Source organism: Cydia fagiglandana, chromosome 11, assembly GCF_963556715.1.
Source record: "Cydia fagiglandana chromosome 11, ilCydFagi1.1, whole genome shotgun sequence".
Taxonomy (NCBI): domain Eukaryota; kingdom Metazoa; phylum Arthropoda; class Insecta; order Lepidoptera; family Tortricidae; genus Cydia; species Cydia fagiglandana.
The window spans coordinates 4,736,825-4,745,892 of NC_085942.1; the positions used below are offsets into that span (position 1 = coordinate 4,736,825).

The window sequence follows — 9,068 nt, forward strand, 5'->3', positions numbered from 1 at the left end:
TGGTGCGGTGCGGTAATGTGTCCAATGATATGTTTGTCCAATGTCATGGCATCTCACTCTCTCTCTCAAGCAAAATGTGAGACAAAACACACATTGGACAAAGAAACAGAAACTGGACAGGTGGAATACCCTAATACAATTCCGTGAACAAGTTTTAACCTGCTGAGAATGCCGCCCGTGCGGTCGAAATTAAGAAGGTACTTAGGTACTTACTTAGTAAGTAGGTACAGTCCCCTGCAATAATATGTTACTCTTCAAAGGCCGCAAAAATATCTGACACGACCTTATCTGTAGAGCCATACGAGCGTGTCACATATTATTGCGGCCTTCGAAGAGTAACATATTATTGCAGGTGACTGTACTTACCTTAATTAATTTTAGGCAAAATTGGTTTGTGCTCACACCACATCGTTACTACTAATACCTACTTAAAGATAAATAGATTCATTCATATTATGTAAAGATAGAAATACTTAGTTACTTAATACGAAATCTACATACATATCTAGGTAGGTACCTATTTATTTGGGTTCGTCTTTGACGTCTCTAAAAATAAATATGTCAAATATTCATATCAGACATAGGCATTTTTGAGAAAATTTTACAAGAATAGAATAACTTACAAAAAATGTATGTGGTTTGACAGTTTTTATGTCAAAGCGAGGTAAAGTCGCTAATTCGCCACCACCACCTGGCGGGATAAAAAGTTAGTTTTCCTCCCAATTAATTTTTAAGTAAATATGGGATAGGGTAAAATGCCCCAATTAGAAAAAAGGTAATCGATCATGACGTCTCTTTTTATTAAAAAATTAAGTCACAGCAAATATGTTACAAAAAATTATTAACTACATGTAATTAAAAACTACATAAAGCTACAACTAACTACAATATAAACTAAAATTATAAATAAAAACCTGGCTCCAGCTCTGTGCCTTTGGGCAGGGTGCCAAGAAGGCTGGCGGCATTGCCGCGCTGTCCAATTGTATTTTTCCACAGTTTTGTCTTTTCTGGTTCCACTAGGTACGGCCAGGGTTCAGCATCAGCTCAGCTCTATGTATACTAATACCTTCTCCCGAATGTAACAAACACTTTTCTGAAAACCACATCAAAATCGGTTCAGCTAAACGCGAGATAATCGCGGACAAATACACCGTGTAACATGAGGAAACCGAAATATTTTAAACCGAATAATTTTAACTGCGTATTCCTGATCATATTTAGAGACAAAAATGTCCTATAAACTTTTTTGAAATTCGCCTAGTTTCAGAGATAATATTAATTAAAAAAAAACAAGTTTTTATTGTTACACAGTGTAAAAGACCTTTTTGATGGTGATGTTGCTGCTATGGGACGTAGTCTAAAATATCCTTCTTGATAGATATCAAAAAGTGACAAGTAACGCTTTGCAAAAAGTAGGTTTTACGAAAAAAAAATGTAAAAATCAATTTTAAGTGAAAAGTTTACCAATCAACATCAAATAACATTTATTTTTATGTACATGTACATTCAAGAAATTGAAAAAACAAAACAACAACAAAAATTTTTTTTTTGGTGAAGTATACCTAAACTCATCTTACATTTTTTCTTTCTTTTGACCTCAGAAATGCGTGGTTAAAGCTATTCGGTTTCCTCATATTACACCGTGTATACTTACAAACATTCCGTGTAGTTTTGGACATATTATAAAAGTTATTCAACGATTAATGCAGGTGGCTGGTAATAGGGCACTTTACCCTATGATAATAAATCTTCCTCGCGCTATCCCAGCTTTTTGCCACAGCTCATGGGAGCCTGGGAACTGCTTGGCAACTAATCCCGGGAATTGGCGTAGGCACTAGTTTTTACAGAAGCGACTGCCATCTGACCTTCTAACCCAGAGGGGAAACTAGGAAACTTGTTGGAATTAGTCCGGTTTCCTCACCATGTTTTCCTCTTCACCGAAAAGCGATTGGTAAATATCAAATGATACCTATTTCGTACATAAATTCTTTTCAACTTTACCGTATGATAAGCTCCAAAAAGAAATTAGAAAACTAAGGGATTCAGATAGGTCATTCATTGGCTCCAGGGAACCCCTTAATGTGAATTACAGCATCAAAGTTGGAAGCAACAAAACTTACGATGTTATTTATATGTACCAATGTCAGCAATTATTGGTAAAATTGTGTACCTAATTATTAATTTCGAAAAATAAACTATAAATCTTCAAATATGAATTCATATCCGTTAGCACTCGCGGATTGGACGAATTTTGTGCGGCACTAGCACACACCCAATCACGGATCAATATTATAACGCGCGCCAATGGCGCGCGAGCTACATGGATCACGCGATCGCTAGTCAGGCGCACCCCCCCCGTAGCTGCGCTGTGCGCTGCGCAGTTCATGAGTTCACATCAAAATGGCGCTCGCTCACTCGCTGTGCGTAGAACGTAGTACTTGTGTAAACGTGTAAATAAATTGGAGATAGCATACAAGAAAACAGGTAAATATAAGTATTAGATATACCTTTACTTTCTTGCATCGAATATCTAGTGAAATCTGCATTAGACCTCAAAACGTTATGTACTTCCAGAAAGGGTTCGCGGTTCACCTTTTTTGTAACGGTTTCCTCGGCGTCCTTTACAAAGTCCAGTTGATATCGTGTCCTGTCCACGTCCAGGGTGGATCAGACCTGATCTACAAAATCTTGGAGCAGCCGCTTTCGTCGTATGCCATTAAAAAAATGTAAGTATTTATTAGCTAAGTACATCTAAATTTAAAACGATATTAGTACATGCTTGATTGTGTAGGTTAATTAAATAGTCACCAACACTAATAAATTGTGTTATTCTCTTACAGTAAAACATGCCCGTTATTAAAATTTGGTCAGTAGACCAAACAATCAAGAAAGCTGTTCCAATAATGGACCCAACTTTAAAAAATATCATTGAAAAAGGTGAGTAAATCTAAATTAATTTGACTTTTCGTAATGAAATATTTTTTGTGTAATTGTAGAATGTAGTGTATTGTAGAATAGACTATAATTGGATACCTACTGTTAAGCATTAATGTGCTGACTCAAACCACATTTATTTTGCAGTATGATATCAATTTAAAAATTTGACGCTTGAAGTTGACAAGATAGAGCTGATGCTGAACCCTGGCTGTACCTAGTGGAACTCAGGTTTGGTGCAACATAGGCCCACGCTATTTTGATCATCCGTCACATAGAGGGAGAGCAATACCCAAGATATAATTCATAATCCATTTTCTTCCAGATGAGGTACCATCCTAAATATAGTAGTTCCATTTACTAATCTTATTAACTTTTTCTTTTCCAGGAACCATTAACCAGGGTTCAAGTTGCAGAGCTATCCGAAATAGCTGCGCCTAACATTGTATTTTTAGGTGAGACTTAATTATTATTACAATGATAAAATGCCTTACCTGCGAAGCATAACACTGTATGTTTCATATAATTTATAATTAATCATAATATAATCTATATGAAACATACAGTGTTAAAACGTAAATGTATTGAATAAACCTGTGGCCCTAGTGAAAAAGGGTACAAGTGTCGCGCAGCTTAGTTGTAAAAGGGGCATGGAACTTACACCCTTTTAAAACTGCGCTGCCCGAGACTTGTACCCTTACTCACTAGTAGTGCCACTTAACGTAATACGATAAATTATCTTATTTGAGGAGGAAGTATTAAATTTGGGGGCCTATTATATTACCTGTTTTAACCATTATGTTTTTTGTCCACAGATAATGAAAATATAATTATATTACTTGCTGGTAGAAAAAACGATTGTTAGCGAAACAGATTCTGCCTACGTCGTTACAACTATTGATGGCGGCTTACTGCAACTTGAATATGGAATATCCAGTGGACTGTCAAAACACATTAGAATTTATACAAAGGTATATTTTTATTAAAATAAATCCTAAAGAAGGAAGTCATAAGTAATAGTTTTTGATATTTAAAAAGCGTTTTTCAATTAAAAGACATGTCAAGATCGCTTAACTTCTTGCAAGTTCTTTCTAATGCTAAAAAAACTAACTATAATTAATGTCAGTAACAAACATTTTCAGACAATTCGTTACTTGAAATGGTATAGGTTTCACGCATTAGATTCACATAGGCCTTATTAACCGAAACTTTTATAAGACTAATTCATAAGAAGTACTTATGTACATAAGATATAATTTATAGTGTCGTATATGTCTTCTACTTTTTGTACTCTGTCACAGAATAAATAATAATAATATGCACGTAGACGTGTATATACGCGTGTGCTCTATAATTTGAGTGTGTGAAATTCAATAAATTTATTTCTTTGTAATTTTGTTTTTTATTAAATAACCTCCAAACTGTAAATTGCTTGTTGTTTGTATATTATGACTGATAAAATTAGTTCGTTTTACATGTTATTAGGCGATATTTCCTAAAGAATTCAATACAAATTTTGTACATTTACATGCTATCGATAATTCTCAGGATTTTGCTATTAGCAAGTTGGTATTTGTTTTCTTATGTACTTTAATAAATGCAGTCTGCAGACAGGCTGCATTAATTAAAATACATAAGAAAAAAAACTAACGAATGGTTAATAACTAAATCCGGAGAATTACCGTAAATGTACAGAATTTGTATTGAATTTTACAGAAAAATATCCCCTAATAACATGAAATATTACCTAATTTTACAGGTAATAATACACAAACAACAAGTAATTTTACCTTGCCCATATTTAAAATCACAGTTTTCTTATGTAAAAATACATAAATTGTATCAGTAATATTACCGAATAAAATGGAAAAATACTTAAAAATCATTAAAAATACATAAAGTTTGTGGTAAAATCACATACGCAAACTGTAATAAAACACAATAATTTTGTAATATTACTGAATAAAAAGTAAATATACTTAAAAAAACATTAATAATAAATAAAGTTTGTGTAATTTTACAGACGAAATCTGTAACAAAATACATAATAATTCGGTAATATTCCCGAATAAAAAGGAAAAATACTTAAAAAAATCATTAATAATACATGTACTTTGTGTAAATTCACATACGAAATCTGTAATAAAACACATATTACTTCTGTGATATTACCAAATACAATGTAAATATACATAAAGTATCATTAATAATACAAAAACTTAATGTATTTTTACATACGAAATCTGTAACAAAACACATAATAATTGTGTAATGTTACCGAATAAAAAGTAAAAATACTCAAAAAACATTAATAATACATTAAGTTGGTGTAATTTCACACATGAAATCTGTAACAAAATACATAATAATTCGGTAATATTACTGAATAAAATGTAATCATACATAAAAATCATTACTAATACACAAACTTTATGTATTTATACATACGAAATTTGTAACAAAACATACAATTACCCTGTAATATTACCGAAAAAAATGTAAAAGTACGTAAGTGAAATTTTACGGATATGTAAAATTACATAAATGAGATTTTACAGATTATGTAAAATTACATAAGTGAGATTTTTACATATCTGACAGTATGATTATGTAAAATTACATAAATGTAATTTTACATAACCGTCAATTTGTTTGATTATGTAAAATTACATAAATGTAAAATTACATAATAATGAAATCAGGTCGATATGTAAAATTACATACGCCTTGTAAAATTACATAATTATGTAAAAATACAGAAAAGTTAGGGCAACGAAAGTTGCCCTAAAATTATGTAAAATTCCCTGAATATTTTTAACAGTGTATATCTAAGTTTGTTTTAATTGACAGCTATTTGTCAATTAAAATATCGTTACTCATGATACCGTTTATTTATTTATTTATTTAAACTTTATTGCACAAAACATAAAAATAATGTACAAATGGCGAACTTAATGCCTAATGGCATTCTCTACCAGTCAACCATCGGGCCAAACAGAGACATGTAAAAATGATAATACCGTTGAACATTTTCCGGGGCAGATACTCTGTATCTTTAGGTATTACTTAAATAAAAGAAAACAAATAATTTGTAAATTTTCGGGTAGGTATAACATTTATTGATAACTATCCAACTAACCAACCAAATACAAAACCTCCTGGATACAGACCCACTGAACGACCTAACTTACCTACATTATTCAATCATGTTATGTTTTCATCTTCCCACAACTGGCTTAAGAAGCCATTTGGGGGTATATTTTGTTTATACGTTTTTAAATACCTAAAGATACAGACATAGCTAACTAGGGATCTCTTCCAGTTAACCTTTGTATCCCTTTGCGAAATTAACCATGCGTCATTACCTCAGCCCCGATAGACCTTTTACTAAAAGTTCTTCAGAACTTATTAGGTACTTAGAGAAGGTTCAAAGGTATCGTCACTTTAGAAGTGTGTGGATACCGAGAATAGTGTAATATTTTTAGAAGTGTGTGGGTACTTTTTACTTGTTTACTTAAGTGTTAATAATAGGGTTTTCTAGCTAACAGTGTTGCCAACTGGGATTTTGAAAAAATGCTAGACTAATGTCTAGATTATGCCAAAATTATGCAAAAGATTTCTGAAAATGCTAAAATATCACTTGAAATTAGACTCTTAAAACACATACATTTTTCAAATTTGCCGCCTTTTTCTACTGACAAGATCTGCTTGACCAACTTTATATCTCTATATACTATACTTTATATCTATATAGACCGTCGATGTCCATCCGTCCAAAATATGAACCACATAAGGCGATGGCGCATATTGTTGCTGCCAAGTTAGTGCAAACTTAGCTTAGACTAAATTATGCTAAAAATATGCCAGATGCTAATTGGAAAATTTTGGTGCCAAAGCGATTGCAAATATGCCAGATCTGGCATCAATTATGCCAAGTTGGCAACACTGCAAGCTAAGGTGACAAGTGACCGCACCATCTCGTAAAAGCCTTATTTATTCGTCAAAAACTGATGATGAGTAAGTTTGAATTTTTTTTTCTGTTTTCAATTGTGGAGTTTCACTTGCTCAGATCTCCATATTAGCACGGGGTATAAACGACAACTTAAAACAAATAACTATTAACTTCTATTAATATTCTTTTCACCACACCAGCTCGGAAAGGCTTACTTTGCACTTCGAAAACTGATAGCAAAGTTGCATTTTATTCACATGTGAGACAAAGTAATCAAATGCAAATTTTGAGTTAGTTTCTTATGTTTGCTGGTAGAATTGACTTTTAAATGATGATTTTGGATGACAAATATTTAATAACATTGATTTGGATTTGATTTTGTTTGATATTTTACATTTAAAATTTGCTTCGGGTTGGTGTGGTGAAAAATTTTGTGTTTCACTCGGAGGCAAATTTTGTTTAACCCTCGTGCTTTGAAACCCTCGCAACGCTCAAGATTCCATTTGTCGAACCACTCGCTACGCTCGTGGTTCAATTTTGGAATCTTTCGCTTGCTCGTGTATCAATATTAGCACGAGCAGTTAAACAACAACTTTGCCCCCTTGTAAAACTTCCCATACATAATGAGACTTAACGGAAACACGTACTAGGTACCTACGTCAGTCAGTCAGTCAGGCTTTCCTTTTTGAGCTATTACCTACTAGCATAGACATGTAACTTCCGGCTCGATTCGGAAAATGAATTAGATCTCTACTAGACCTCAACAAGTTACGATATGAATAATTTAAAGCTATTTGTAAGATAGATATGTCAAATTTGACGTTTCCGCGATTCTGGAGGTCCTCTTGAACGATTTCGACGAGATAGATATAGTTGGTCAAGCAGATCTTGACAGTAGAAAAAGGCGGCAAATTTGAAAAATGTAGGCGCGAAGGGTTACCGTCTCATAGAAAATTTGAATTTCGCGCCTTTTTCTACTGACAAGATTTGCTTGACCGTCTATATGTCAAATTTGACGTTTCCGCGATTCTGGAGGTCCTCTTGAACGATTTCGACAAGTTATGACTTAGATATCCAAGTCATATCTAGTCGATATCTAATCTAAATCTAGTTGATCTCTATATCATCTCCAGATCTTGTGATTATCTCGTTTCCCGAATACGCGTGTTCGTATAACATGAATAAAGTCTAAGAAAAAAACGTGCCTCGGAAATCAAGAAAAAGTCATTCTCGGATAGATGACGCACGTGGCGCACACACCTCTAGCCTATTCTCGGCTAGATGGCGTGACGACACCGTTTCATATTTAACAATTTTAACACATGGATATCAGTGAATGAACATGGGTGAAAATGTTATAAAATTAATAAAATCATTTATCCATATATTAATAAAATCATTTATCATTTGTCCGATCTTTCGAATCGGACGAGCGAGCGATCGGACGTGTGTGCTAAATTCTTCTTGCATTTAAATTCGTGTGCATAAATATACGACCCAGATCGCGACGTTCGGTAAATGGCACGTACTTAAGTGGTAATTATGATAGCTTAGTATCTAACTAAGTTTGGTGAAATGACAGAAAACAGCCAGAGCCCTTTTGGGCGAAGCTCAAAAATTCAGCGAAGCCCTACGTCGACACCTGCACCATCGCCCAGGACTAGAGAGATGCCGCTTGAAAATGAACATATCCCGACAACTCCTGAAATTGTGAACTGGATGAGTCAGATCGAGCAATCACTGAATGAGATCTGCAATATTTCTACGGAAGGAAAACTGAACTCCGACCAAAAGCTGAGAGTTAGTAACCTTTGCCGTAAAGTCACAAATGGAGTCTCTAGTATGGCCGTCCTTTACCAGGCGCTAAAAAAGTAGCATACGTGAATCAAGCTGTCACTCAAGCCCTTAAAGAAAAACAGGACCTCTCAAACCAACTCCAAGCCCTTCAAGAAAAAATTCAGAGCACTGCCAACTCTACAAATACGCCCTCTTTCGCCGACATGGTTAAAAACAGCAGTAAAAACCTGATCCAGCCCAAAAATCTTAGCTCAGTGGCGATTTATCCTACGGATAAAATGAAATCTAGTGAGGAGACGAAAAATTTGGTCCAGAAAATCATAAACCCGGAGAAAATGAAGTTACACGTGTGGGCTGTACGCAAGGTAAAAAATGGTGGGGTCAT

At 34.0% G+C, this 9,068-nt stretch overlaps 1 long non-coding RNA gene across 1 annotated transcript; it reads left to right on the forward strand.

The window, feature by feature from the left end:
* Nucleotides 1-1,080: 1,080 nt before the first annotated feature.
* LOC134668506 (uncharacterized) lies at nt 1,081-4,327 on the forward strand. The gene is made up of 4 exons (XR_010098788.1): nt 1,081-2,484; nt 2,575-2,726; nt 2,841-3,389; nt 3,750-4,327. It is a non-coding gene; the product is annotated as an uncharacterized LOC134668506 (long non-coding RNA).
* The last annotated feature ends 4,741 nt before the right edge of the window (nt 4,328-9,068 follow it).